Consider the following 13,628-nt stretch of genomic DNA (forward strand, 5'->3'; position numbering starts at 1 on the left):
AGGCGTTGCGTTCAGGTCGCAGTCTCCCCAGGAGGCGTGGGTTCGAATCCCACCTCAGACAGAGCCCATTGAAAGTACCAAGCAAGAACAAAGCAAACACAGTCAAGAGAGCATTACCAGCTGCCAGGATGGCAGAGCGGTCTAAGGCGTTGCGTTCAGGTCGCAGTCTCCCCTGGAGGTGTGGGTTCGAATCTCGTCTCCGACAGAGCCCATTGAAAGTACCAAGCAAGAACAAAGCAAACACAGTCAAGAGAGCATTACCAGTTGCCAGGATTGCAGAGCGGTCTAAGGCGTTGCGTTCAGGTCGCAGTCTCCCCAGGAGGCGTGGGTTCGAATCCCACCTCAGAAAGAGCCCATTGAAAGTACCAAGCAATAACAAAGGAAACACGGTCAAAAGAGCATTACCAGTTGCCAGGATGGCGAAGCGGTCTAAGGCGTTGCGTTCAGGTCACAGTCTCCCCAGGAGGCGTGGGTTCGAATCCCACCTCAGACAGAGCCCATTGAAAGTACCAAGCAAGAACAAAGGAAACACAGTAAAGAGAGCATTACCAGTTGCCAGGATGGCGGAGCGGTCTAAGGCGTTGCGTTCAGGTCGCAGTCTCCCCAGGAGGCGTGGGTTCGAATCCCACCTCAGACAGAGCCCATTGAAAGTACCAAGCAAGAACAAAGCAAACACAGTCAAGATAGCATTACCAGTTGCCTGGATGGCGGAGCGGTCTAAGGCGTTGCGTTCAGGTCGCAGTCTTCCCAGGAGGCGTGGGTTCGAATCCCACCTCAGACAGAGCCCATTGAAAGTACCAAGCAAGAACAAAGCAAACACATTCAAGAGAGCATTACCAGGTGCCAGGATGGCGGAGCGGTCTAAGGCGTTGCGTTCAGGTCACAGTCTCCCCAGGAGGCGTGGGTTCGAATCCCACCTCAGACAGAGCCCATTGAAAGTACCAAGCAAGAACAAAGCAAACACAGTCAAGAGAGCATTACCAGTTGCCAGGATGGCGAAGCGGTCTAAGGCGTTGTGTTCAGGTCGCAGTCTCCCCAGGAGGCGTGGGTTCGAATCCCACCTCAGACAGAGCCCATTGAAACTACCAAGCAAGAACAAAGCAAACACAGTCAAGATAGCATTACCAGTTGCCTGGATGGCGGAGCGGTCTAAGGCGTTGCGTTCAGGTCGCAGTCTCCCCAGGAGGCGTGGGTTCGAATCCCACCTCAGAAAGAGCCCATTGAAAGTACCAAGCAATAACAAAGGAAACACGGTCAAGAGAGCATTACCAGTTGCCAGGATGGCGAAGCGGTCTAAGGCGTTGCGTTCAGGTCACAGTCTCCCCAGGAGGCGTGGGTTCGAATCCCACCTCAGACAGAGCCCATTGAAAGTACCAAGCAAGAACAAAGGAAACACAGGAAAGAGAGCATTACCAGTTGCCAGGATGGCGGAGCGGTCTAAGGCGTTGCGTTCAGGTCGCAGTCTCCCCAGGAGGCGTGGGTTCGAATCCCAACTCAGACAGAGCCCATTGAAACTACCAAGCAAGAACAAAGCAAACACAGTCAAGATAGCATTACCAGTTGCCTGGATGGCGGAGCGGTCTAAGGCGTTGCGTTCAGGTCGCAGTCTCCCCAGGAGGCGTGGGTTCGAATCCCACCTCAGACAGAGCCCATTGAAAGTACCAAGCAAGAACAAAGCATACACATTCAAGAGAGCATTACCAGGTGCCAGGATGGCGGAGCGGTCTAAGGCGTTGCGTTCAGGTCACAGTCTCCCCAGGAGGCGTGGGTTCGAATCCCACCTCAGACAGAGCCCATTGAAAGTACCAAGCAAGAACAAAGGAAACACAGTAAAGAGAGCATTACCAGTTGCCAGGATGGCGAAGCGGTGTAAGGCGTTGCGTTCAGGTCGCAGTCTCCCCAGGAGGCGTGGTTTCGAATCCCGCCTCAGACAGAGCCCATTGAAAGTACCAAGCAAGAACAAAGCAAACACATTCAAGAAAGCATTACCAGGTGCCAGGATGGCGGAGCGGTCTAAGGCGTTGCGTTCAGGTCGCAGTCTCCCCAGGAGGCGTGGGTTCGAATCCCACCTCAGACAGTGCCCATTGAAAGTCCCAAGCAAGAACAAAGCAAACACAGTCAAGAGAGCATTACCAGTTGCCAGGATGACGGAGCGGTCTAAGGCGTTGCGTTCAGGTCGCAGTCTCCCCAGGAGGCGTGGGTTCGAATCCCACCTCAGACAGTGCCCATTGAAACTACCAAGCAAGAACAAAGCAAACACAGTCAAGAGAGCATTACCAGTTGCCAGGATGGCGGAGCGGTCTAAGGCGTTGCGTTCAGGTCGCAGTCTCCCCAGGAGGCGTGGGTTCGAATCCCACCTCAGACAGAGCCCATTGAAACTACCAAGCAAGAACAAAGCAAACACAGTCAAGATAGCATTACCAGTTGCCTGGATGGCGGAGCGGTCTAAGGCGTTGCGTTCAGGTCGCAGTCTCCCCAGGAGGCGTGGGTTCGAATCCCACCTCAGAAAGAGCCCATTGAAAGTACCAAGCATTAACAAAGGAAACACGGTCAAGAGAGCATTACCAGTTGCCAGGATGGCGAAGCGGTCTAAGGCGTTGCGTTCAGGTCGCAGTCTCCCCAGGAGGCGTGGGTTCGAATCCCACCTCAGACAGAGCCCATTGAAAGTACCAAGCAAGAACAAAGCAAACACAGTCAAGAGAGCATTACCAGCTGCCAGGATGGCAGAGCGGTCTAAGGCGTTGCGTTCAGGTCGCAGTCTCCCCTGGAGGTGTGGGTTCGAATCTCGTCTCCGACAGAGCCCATTGAAAGTACCAAGCAAGAACAAAGCAAACACAGTCAAGAGAGCATTACCAGTTGCCAGGATTGCAGAGCGGTCTAAGGCGTTGCGTTCAGGTCGCAGTCTCCCCAGGAGGCGTGGGTTCGAATCCCACCTCAGATAGAGCCCATTGAAAGTACCACGCAAGAACAAAGCAAACACAGTCAAGAGAGCATTACCAGCTGCCAGGATGGCAGAGCGGTCTAAGGCGTTGCGTTCAGGTCGCAGTCTCCCCTGGAGGCGTGGGTTCAAATCCCACCTCAGACAGCGCCCATTGAAACTACCAAGCAAGAACAAAGCAAACACAGTCAAGAGAGCATTACCAGATGCCAGGATGGCAGAGCGGTCTAAGGCGTTGCGTTCAGGTCGCAGTCTCCCCAGGAGGCGTGGGTTCGAATCCCGCCTCAGACAGAGCCCATTGAAAGTACCAAGCAAGAACAAAGCAAACACATTCAAGAGAGCATTACCAGTTGCCAGGATGGCGGAGCGGTCTAAGGTGTTGCGTTCAGGTCGCAGTCTCCCCAGGAGGCGTGGGTTCCAATCCCACCTCAGACAGAGCCCATTGAAAGTACCAAGCAAGAACAAAGCAAACACATTCAAGAGAGCATTACCAGGTGCCAGGATGGCGGAGCGGTCTAAGGCGTTGCGTTCAGGTCACAGTCTCCCCAGGAGGCGTGGGTTCGAATCCCACCTCAGACAGAGCCCATTGAAAGTACCAAGCAAGAACAAAGGAAACACAGTAATGAGAGCATTACCAGTTGCCAGGATGGCGAAGCGGTTTAAGGCGTTGCGTTCAGGTCGCAGTCTCCCCAGGAGGCGTGGGTTCGAATCCCGCCTCAGACAGAGCCCATTGAAAGTACCAAGCAAGAACAAATCAAACACATTCAAGAAAGCATTACCAGGTGCCAGGATGGCGGAGCGGTCTAAGGCGTTGCGTTCAGGTCGCAGTCTCCCCAGGAGGCGTGGGTTCGAATCCCACCTCAGACAGTGCCCATTGAAAGTACCAAGCAAGAACAAAGCAAACAAAGTCAAGAGAGCATTACCAGTTGCCAGGATGGCGGAGCGGTCTAAGGCGTTGCGTTCAGGTCGCAGTCTCCCCAGGAGGCGTGGGTTCGAATCCCACCTCAGACAGTGCCCATTGAAACTACCAAGCAAGAACAAAGCAAACACAGTCAAGAGAGCATTACCAGTTGCCAGGATGCGTTCAGGTCGCAGTCTCCCCAGGAGGCGTAGGTTCGAATCCCACGTCAGACAGAGCCCATTGAAAGTACCAAGCAAGAACAAAGCAAACACATTCAAGAGAGCATTACCAGGTGCCAGGATGGCGGAGCGGTCTAAGGCGTTGCGTTCAGGTCGCAGTCTCCCCAGGAGGCGTGGGTTCGAATCCCACCTCAGACAGCGCCCATTGAAACTACCAAGCAAGAACAAAGGAAACACAGTCAAGAGAGCATTACCAGTTGCCAGGATAGCGGAGCGGTCTAATGCGTTGCGTTCAGATCGCAGTCTCCCCAGGAGGCGTGGGTTCGAATCCCACCTCAGACAGAGCCCATTGAAAGTACCAAGCAATAACAAATCAAACACAGTCAAGAGAGCATGACCAGCTGCCAGGATCGCAGAGCGGTCTAAGGCGTTGCGTTCAGGTCGCAGTCTCCCCTGGAGGTGTGGGTTTGAATCTCGTCTTCGACAGAGCCCATTGAAAGTACCAAGCAAGAACAAAGCAAACACATTCAAGAGAGCATTACCAGTTGCCAGGATGGCGGAGCGGTCTAAGGTGTTGATTTCAGGTCGCAGTCTCCCCAGGAGGCGTGGGTTCGAATCCCGCCTCAGATAGAGCCCATTGAAAGTACCAAGCAAGAACAAAGCAAACACAGTCAAGAGAGCATTACCAGGTGCCAGGATGGCAGAGCGGTCTAAGGCGTTGCGTTCAGGTCGCAGTCTCCCCAGGAGGCGTGGGTTCGAATCCCGCCTCAGACAGAGCCCATTGAAAGTACCAAGCAAGAACAAAGCAAACACAGTCAAGAGAGCATTACCAGTTGCCAGGATGGCAGAGCGGTCTAAGGCGCTGCGTTCAGGTTGCAGTCTCCCCAGGAGGCGTGGGTTCGAATCCCGCCTCAGACAGAGCCCATTGAAAGTACCAAGCAAGAACAAAGCAAACACAGTAAAGAGAGCATTACCAGTTTCCAGGATGGCAGAGCGGTCTAAGGCGCTGCGTTCAGGTCGCAGTCTCCCCAGGAGGCGTGGGTTCGAATCCCACCTCAGAAAGAGCCCATTGAAAGTACCAAGCAATAACAAAGGAAACACGGTCAAGAGAGCATTACCAGTTGCCAGGATGGCGAAGCGGTCTAAGGCGTTGCGTTCAGGTCACAGTCTCCCAAGGAGGCGTGGGTTCGAATCCCACCTCAGACAGAGCCCATTGAAACTACCAAGCAAGAACAAAGCAAATACAGTCAAGATAGCATTACCAGGTGCCTGGATGGCGGAGCGGTCTAAGGCGTTGCGTTCAGGTCGCAGTCTCCCCAGGAGGCGTGGGTTCGAATCACACCTCAGACAGAGCCCATTGAAAGTACCAAGCAAGAACAAAGCAAACACATTCAAGAGAGCATTACCAGGTGCCAGGATGGCGGAGCGGTCTAAGGCGTTGCGTTCAGGTCACAGTCTCCCCAGGAGGCGTGGGTTCGAATCCCACCTCAGACAGAGCCCATTGAAAGTACCAAGCAAGAACAAAGGAAACACAGTAATGAGAGCATTACCAGTTGCCAGGATGGCGAAGCGGTGTAAGGCGTTGCGTTCAGGTCGCAGTCTCCCCAGGAGGCGTGGGTTCGAATCCCGCCTCAGACAGAGCCCATTGAAAGTACCAAGCAAGAACAAATCAAACACATTCAAGAAAGCATTACCAGGTGCCAGGATGGCGGAGCGGTCTAAGGCGTTGCGTTCAGGTCGCAGTCTCCCCAGGAGGCGTGGGTTCGAATCCCACCTCAGACAGTGCCCATTGAAAGTACCAAGCAAGAACAAAGCAAACACAGTCAAGAGAGCATTACCAGTTGCCAGGATGGCGGAGCGGTCTAAGGCGTTGCGTTCAGGTCGCAGTCTCCCCAGGAGGCGTGGGTTCGAATCCCACCTCAGACAGTGCCCATTGAAACTACCAAGCAAGAACAAAGCAAACACAGTCAAGAGAGCATTACCAGTTGCCAGGATGGCGGAGCGGTCTAAGGCGTTGCGTTCAGGTCGCAGTCTCCCCAGGAGGCGTAGGTTCGAATCCCACGTCAGACAGAGCCCATTGAAAGTACCAAGCAAGAACAAAGCAAACACATTCAAGAGAGCATTACCAGGTGCCAGGATGGCGGAGCGGTCTAAGGCGTTGCGTTCAGGTCGCAGTCTCCCCAGGAGGCGTGGGTTCTAATCCCACCTCAGACAGAGCCCATTGAAAGTACCAAGCAAGAACAAAGCAATCACATTCAAGAGAGCATTACCAGGTGCCCGGATGGCGGAGCGGTCTAAGGCGTTGCGTTCAGGTCGCAGTCTCCCCAGGAGGTGTGTGTTCGAATCCCACCTCAGACAGAGCCCATTGAAAGTACCAAGCAATAACAAAGGAAACACGGTCAAGAGAGCATTACCAGTTGCCAGGATGGCGAAGCCGTGTAAGGCGTTGCGTTCAGGTCACAGTCTCCCCAGGAGGCGTGGGTTCGAATCCCACCTCAGACAGAGCCCATTGAAAGTACAAAGCAAACACTGTCAAGAGAGCATTACCAGCTGCCAGGATGGCGGAGCGGTCTAAGGCGTTGCGTTCAGGTCGCAGTCTCCCCAGGAGGCGTGGGTTCGAATCCCACCTCAGACAGTGCCCATTGAAAGTACCAAGCAAGAACAAAGCAAACACAGTCAAGAGAGCATTACCAGTTGCCAGGATGGCGGAGCGGTCTAAGGCGTTGCGTTCAGGTCGCAGTCTCCCCAGGAGGCGTGGGTTCGAATCCCACCTCAGACAGTGCCCATTGAAACTACCAAGCAAGAACAAAGCAAACACAGTCAAGAGAGCATTACCAGTTGCCAGGATGGCGGAGCGGTCTAAGGCGTTGCGTTCAGGTCGCAGTCTCCCCAGGAGGCGTAGGTTCGAATCCCACGTCAGACAGAGCCCATTGAAAGTACCAAGCAAGAACAAAGCAAACACATTCAAGAGAGCATTACCAGGTGCCAGGATGGCGGAGCGGTCTAAGGCGTTGCGTTCAGGTCGCAGTCTCCCCAGGAGGCGTGGGTTCTAATCCCACCTCAGACAGAGCCCATTGAAAGTACCAAGCAAGAACAAAGCAATCACATTCAAGAGAGCATTACCAGGTGCCCGGATGGCGGAGCGGTCTAAGGCGTTGCGTTCAGGTCGCAGTCTCCCCAGGAGGTGTGTGTTCGAATCCCACCTCAGACAGAGCCCATTGAAAGTACCAAGCAATAACAAAGGAAACACGGTCAAGAGAGCATTACCAGTTGCCAGGATGGCGAAGCCGTGTAAGGCGTTGCGTTCAGGTCACAGTCTCCCCAGGAGGCGTGGGTTCGAATCCCACCTCAGACAGAGCCCATTGAAAGTACAAAGCAAACACAGTCAAGAGAGCATTACCAGCTGCCAGGATGGCGGAGCGGTCTAAGGCGTTGCGTTCAGGTCGCAGTCTCCCCAGGAAGCGTGGGTTCGAATCCCGCCTCAGACAGAGCCCATTGAAAGTACCAAGCAAGAACAAAGCAAACACATTCAAGAGAGCATTACCAGGTGCCAGGATGGCGGAGCGGTCTAAGGCGTTGCGTTCAGGTCGCAGTCTCCCCAGGAGGCGTGGGTTCGAATCCCACCTCAGACAGAGCCCATTGAAAGTACCAAGCAAGAACAAAGCAAACACAGTCAAGAGAGCATTACCAGTTGCCAGGATGGCAGAGCGGTCTAAGGCGCTGCGTTCAGGTCGCAGTCTCCCCAGGAGGCGTGGGTTCGAATCCCGCCTCAGACAGAGCCCATTGAAAGTACCAAGCAAGAACAAAGCAAACACAGTCAAGAGAGCATTACCAGTTGCCAGGATGGCAGAGCGGTCTAAGTCGCTGCGTTCAGGTCTCAGTCTCCCCAGGAGGCGTGGGTTCGAATCCCGCAGCAGACAGAGCCCATTGAAAGTACCAAGCAAGAAGAAAGCAAACACAGTCAAGAGAGCATTACCAGCTGCAAGGATGGCGGAGCGGTCTTAGGCGTTGCGTTCAGGTCGCAGTCTCCCCAGGAGGCGTGGGTTCGAATCCCAACTCCGACAGAGCCCATTGAAACTACCAAGCAAGAACAAAGCAAACACATTCAAGAGAGCATTACCAGGTGCCAGGATGGCGGAGCGGTCTAAGGCGTTGCGTTCAGGTCGCAGTCTCCCCAGGAGGCGTGGGTTCGAATCCCACCTCAGACAGAGCCCATTGAAAGTACCAAGCAAGAACAAAGCAAACACAGTCAAGAGAGCATTACCAGATGCCAGGATGGCAGAGCGGTCTAAGGCGTTGCGTTCAGGTCGCAGTCTCCCCAGGAGGCGTGGGTTCGAATCCCGCCTCAGACAGAGCCCATTGAAAGTACCAAGCAAGAACAAAGCAAACACATTCAAGAGAGCATTACCAGTTGCCAGGATGGCGGAGCGGTCTAAGGTGTTGCGTTCAGGTCGCAGTCTCCCCAGGAGGCGTGGGTTCGAATCCCACCTCAGACAGAGCCCATTGAAAGTACCAAGCAAGAACAAAGCAAACACATTCAAGAGAGCATTACCAGGTGCCAGGATGGCGGAGCGGTCTAAGGCGTTGCGTTCAGGTCACAGTCTCCCCAGGAGGCGTGGGTTCGAATCCCACCTCAGACAGAGCCCATTGAAAGTACCAAGCAAGAACAAAGGAAACACAGTAATGAGAGCATTACCAGTTGCCAGGATGGCGAAGCGGTTTAAGGCGTTGCGTTCAGGTCGCAGTCTCCCCAGGAGGCGTGGGTTCGAATCCCGCCTCAGACAGAGCCCATTGAAAGTACCAAGCAAGAACAAATCAAACACATTCAAGAAAGCATTACCAGGTGCCAGGATGGCGGAGCGGTCTAAGGCGTTGCGTTCAGGTCGCAGTCTCCCCAGGAGGCGTGGGTTCCAATCCCACCTCAGACAGAGCCCATTGAAAGTACCAAGCAAGAACAAAGCAAACACATTCAAGAGAGCATTACCAGGTGCCAGGATGGCGGAGCGGTCTAAGGCGTTGCGTTCAGGTCACAGTCTCCCCAGGAGGCGTGGGTTCGAATCCCACCTCAGACAGAGCCCATTGAAAGTACCAAGCAAGAACAAAGGAAACACAGTAATGAGAGCATTACCAGTTGCCAGGATGGCGAAGCGGTTTAAGGCGTTGCGTTCAGGTCGCAGTCTCCCCAGGAGGCGTGGGTTCGAATCCCGCCTCAGACAGAGCCCATTGAAAGTACCAAGCAAGAACAAATCAAACACATTCAAGAAAGCATTACCAGGTGCCAGGATGGCGGAGCGGTCTAAGGCGTTGCGTTCAGGTCGCAGTCTCCCCAGGAGGCGTGGGTTCGAATCCCACCTCAGACAGTGCCCATTGAAAGTACCAAGCAAGAACAAAGCAAACAAAGTCAAGAGAGCATTACCAGTTGCCAGGATGGCGGAGCGGTCTAAGGCGTTGCGTTCAGGTCGCAGTCTCCCCAGGAGGCGTGGGTTCGAATCCCACCTCAGACAGTGCCCATTGAAACTACCAAGCAAGAACAAAGCAAACACAGTCAAGAGAGCATTACCAGTTGCCAGGATGCGTTCAGGTCGCAGTCTCCCCAGGAGGCGTAGGTTCGAATCCCACGTCAGACAGAGCCCATTGAAAGTACCAAGCAAGAACAAAGCAAACACATTCAAGAGAGCATTACCAGGTGCCAGGATGGCGGAGCGGTCTAAGGCGTTGCGTTCAGGTCGCAGTCTCCCCCAGGAGGCGTGGGTTCGAATCCCACCTCAGACAGCGCCCATTGAAACTACCAAGCAAGAACAAAGGAAACACAGTCAAGAGAGCATTACCAGTTGCCAGGATAGCGGAGCGGTCTAATGCGTTGCGTTCAGATCGCAGTCTCCCCAGGAGGCGTGGGTTCGAATCCCACCTCAGACAGAGCCCATTGAAAGTACCAAGCAATAACAAATCAAACACAGTCAAGAGAGCATGACCAGATGCCAGGATCGCAGAGCGGTCTAAGGCGTTGCGTTCAGGTCGCAGTCTCCCCTGGAGGTGTGGGTTCGAATCTCGTCTTCGACAGAGCCCATTGAATGTACCAAGCAAGAACAAAGCAAACACATTCAAGAGAGCATTACCAGTTGCCAGGATGGCGGAGCGGTCTAAGGTGTTGATTTCAGGTCGCAGTCTCCCCAGGAGGCGTGGGTTCGAATCCCGCCTCAGATAGAGCCCATTGAAAGTACCAAGCAAGAACAAAGCAAACACAGTCAAGAGAGCATTACCAGGTGCCAGGATGGCAGAGCGGTCTAAGGCGTTGCGTTCAGGTCGCAGTCTCCCCAGGAGGCGTGGGTTCGAATCCCGCCTCAGACAGAGCCCATTGAAAGTACCAAGCAAGAACAAAGCAAACACAGTCAAGAGAGCATTACCAGTTGCCAGGATGGCAGAGCGGTCTAAGGCGCTGCGTTCAGGTTGCAGTCTCCCCAGGAGGCGTGGGTTCGAATCCCGCCTCAGACAGAGCCCATTGAAAGTACCAAGCAAGAACAAAGCAAACACAGTCAAGAGAGCATTACCAGTTTCCAGGATGGCAGAGCGGTCTAAGGCGCTGCGTTCAGGTCGCAGTCTCCCCAGGAGGCGTGGGTTCGAATCCCACCTCAGAAAGAGCCCATTGAAAGTACCAAGCAATAACAAAGGAAACACGGTCAAGAGAGCATTACCAGTTGCCAGGATGGCGAAGCGGTCTAAGGCGTTGCGTTCAGGTCACAGTCTCCCAAGGAGGCGTGGGTTCGAATCCCACCTCAGACAGAGCCCATTGAAACTACCAAGCAAGAACAAAGCAAATACAGTCAAGATAGCATTACCAGGTGCCTGGATGGCGGAGCGGTCTAAGGCGTTGCGTTCAGGTCGCAGTCTCCCCAGGAGGCGTGGGTTCGAATCACACCTCAGACAGAGCCCATTGAAAGTACCAAGCAAGAACAAAGCAAACACATTCAAGAGAGCATTACCAGGTGCCAGGATGGCGGAGCGGTCTAAGGCGTTGCGTTCAGGTCACAGTCTCCCCAGGAGGCGTGGGTTCGAATCCCACCTCAGACAGAGCCCATTGAAAGTACCAAGCAAGAACAAAGGAAACACAGTAATGAGAGCATTACCAGTTGCCAGGATGGCGAAGCGGTGTAAGGCGTTGCGTTCAGGTCGCAGTCTCCCCAGGAGGCGTGGGTTCGAATCCCGCCTCAGACAGAGCCCATTGAAAGTACCAAGCAAGAACAAATCAAACACATTCAAGAAAGCATTACCAGGTGCCAGGATGGCGGAGCGGTCTAAGGCGTTGCGTTCAGGTCGCAGTCTCCCCAGGAGGCGTGGGTTCGAATCCCACCTCAGACAGTGCCCATTGAAACTACCAAGCAAGAACAAAGCAAACACAGTCAAGAGAGCATTACCAGTTGCCAGGATGGCGGAGCGGTCTAAGGCGTTGCGTTCAGGTCGCAGTCTCCCCAGGAGGCGTAGGTTCGAATCCCACGTCAGACAGAGCCCATTGAAAGTACCAAGCAAGAACAAAGCAAACACATTCAAGAGAGCATTACCAGGTGCCAGGATGGCGGAGCGGTCTAAGGCGTTGCGTTCAGGTCGCAGTCTCCCCAGGAGGCGTGGGTTCTAATCCCACCTCAGACAGAGCCCATTGAAAGTACCAAGCAAGAACAAAGCAATCACATTCAAGAGAGCATTACCAGGTGCCAGGATGGCGGAGCGGTCTAAGGCGTTGCGTTCAGGTCGCAGTCTCCCCAGGAGGTGTGTGTTCGAATCCCACCTCAGACAGAGCCCATTGAAAGTACCAAGCAATAACAAAGGAAACACGGTCAAGAGAGCATTACCAGTTGCCAGGATGGCGAAGCCGTGTAAGGCGTTGCGTTCAGGTCACAGTCTCTCCAGGAGGCGTGGGTTCGAATCCCACCTCAGACAGAGCCCATTGAAAGTACAAAGCAAACACAGTCAAGAGAGCATTACCAGCTGCCAGGATGGCGGAGCGGTCTAAGGCGTTGCGTTCAGGTCGCAGTCTCCCCAGGAGGCGTGGGTTCGAATCCCGCCTCAGACAGAGCCCATTGAAAGTACCAAGCAAGAACAAAGCAAACACATTCAAGAGAGCATTACCAGGTGCCAGGATGGCGGAGCGGTCTAAGGCGTTGCGTTCAGGTCGCAGTCTCCCCAGGAGGCGTGGGTTCGAATCCCGCCTCAGACAGAGCCCATTGAAAGTACCAAGCAAGAACAAAGCAAACACAGTCAAGAGAGCATTACCAGTTGCCAGGATGGCAGAGCGGTCTAAGTCGCTGCGTTCAGGTCTCAGTCTCCCCAGGAGGCGTGGGTTCGAATCCCGCAGCAGACAGAGCCCATTGAAAGTACCAAGCAAGAAGAAAGCAAACACAGTCAAGAGAGCATTACCAGCTGCAAGGATGGCGGAGCGGTCTTAGGCGTTACGTTCAGGTCGCAGTCTCCCCAGGAGGCGTGGGTTCGAATCCCGCCTCAGACAGAGCCCATTGAAAGTACCAAGCAAGAACAAAGCAAACACATTCAAGAGAGCATTACCAGGTGCCAGGATGGCGGAGCGGTCTAAGGCGTTGCGTTCAGGTCGCAGTCTCCCCAGGAGGCGTGGGTTCGAATCCCAACTCAGACAGAGCCCATTGAAACTACCAAGCAAGAACAAAGCAAACACATTCAAGAGAGCATTACCAGGTGCCAGGATGGCGGAGCGGTCTAAGGCGTTGCGTTCAGGTCGCAGTCTCCCCAGGAGGCGTGGGTTCGAATCCCACCTCAGACAGAGCCCATTGAAAGTACCAAGCAAGAACAAAGCAAACACAGTCAAGAGAGCATTACCAGATGCCAGGATGGCAGAGCGGTCTAAGGCGTTGCGTTCAGGTCGCAGTCTCCCCAGGAGGCGTGGGTTCGAATCCCGCCTCAGACAGAGCCCATTGAAAGTACCAAGCAAGAACAAAGCAAACACATTCAAGAGAGCATTACCAGGTGCCAGGATGGCGGAGCGGTCTAAGGCGTTGCGTTCAGGTCACAGTCTCCCCAGGAGGCGTGGGTTCGAATCCCACCTCAGACAGAGCCCATTGAAAGTACCAAGCAAGAACAAAGGAAACACAGTAATGAGAGCATTACCAGTTGCCAGGATGGCGAAGCGGTTTAAGGCGTTGCGTTCAGGTCGCAGTCTCCCCAGGAGGCGTGGGTTCGAATCCCGCCTCAGACAGAGCCCATTGAAAGTACCAAGCAAGAACAAATCAAACACATTCAAGAAAGCATTACCAGGTGCCAGGATGGCGGAGCGGTCTAAGGCGTTGCGTTCAGGTCGCAGTCTCCCCAGGAGGCGTGGGTTCGAATCCCACCTCAGACAGTGCCCATTGAAAGTACCAAGCAAGAACAAAGCAAACACAGTCAAGAGAGCATTACCAGTTGCCAGGATGGCGGAGCGGTCTAAGGCGTTGCGTTCAGGTCGCAGTCTCCCCAGGAGGCGTGGGTTCGAATCCCACCTCAGACAGTGCCCATTGAAACTACCAAGCAAGAACAAAGCAAACACAGTCAAGAGAGCATTACCAGTTGCCAGGATGGCGGAGCGGTCTAAGGCGTTGCGTTCAGGTCGCAG

Source organism: Idiotropiscis lumnitzeri, chromosome 22 (assembly GCF_059441095.1).
Source record: "Idiotropiscis lumnitzeri isolate Australia: NSW breed Sydney's pygmy pipehorse chromosome 22, RoL_Ilum_1.0, whole genome shotgun sequence".
Taxonomy (NCBI): domain Eukaryota; kingdom Metazoa; phylum Chordata; class Actinopteri; order Syngnathiformes; family Syngnathidae; genus Idiotropiscis; species Idiotropiscis lumnitzeri.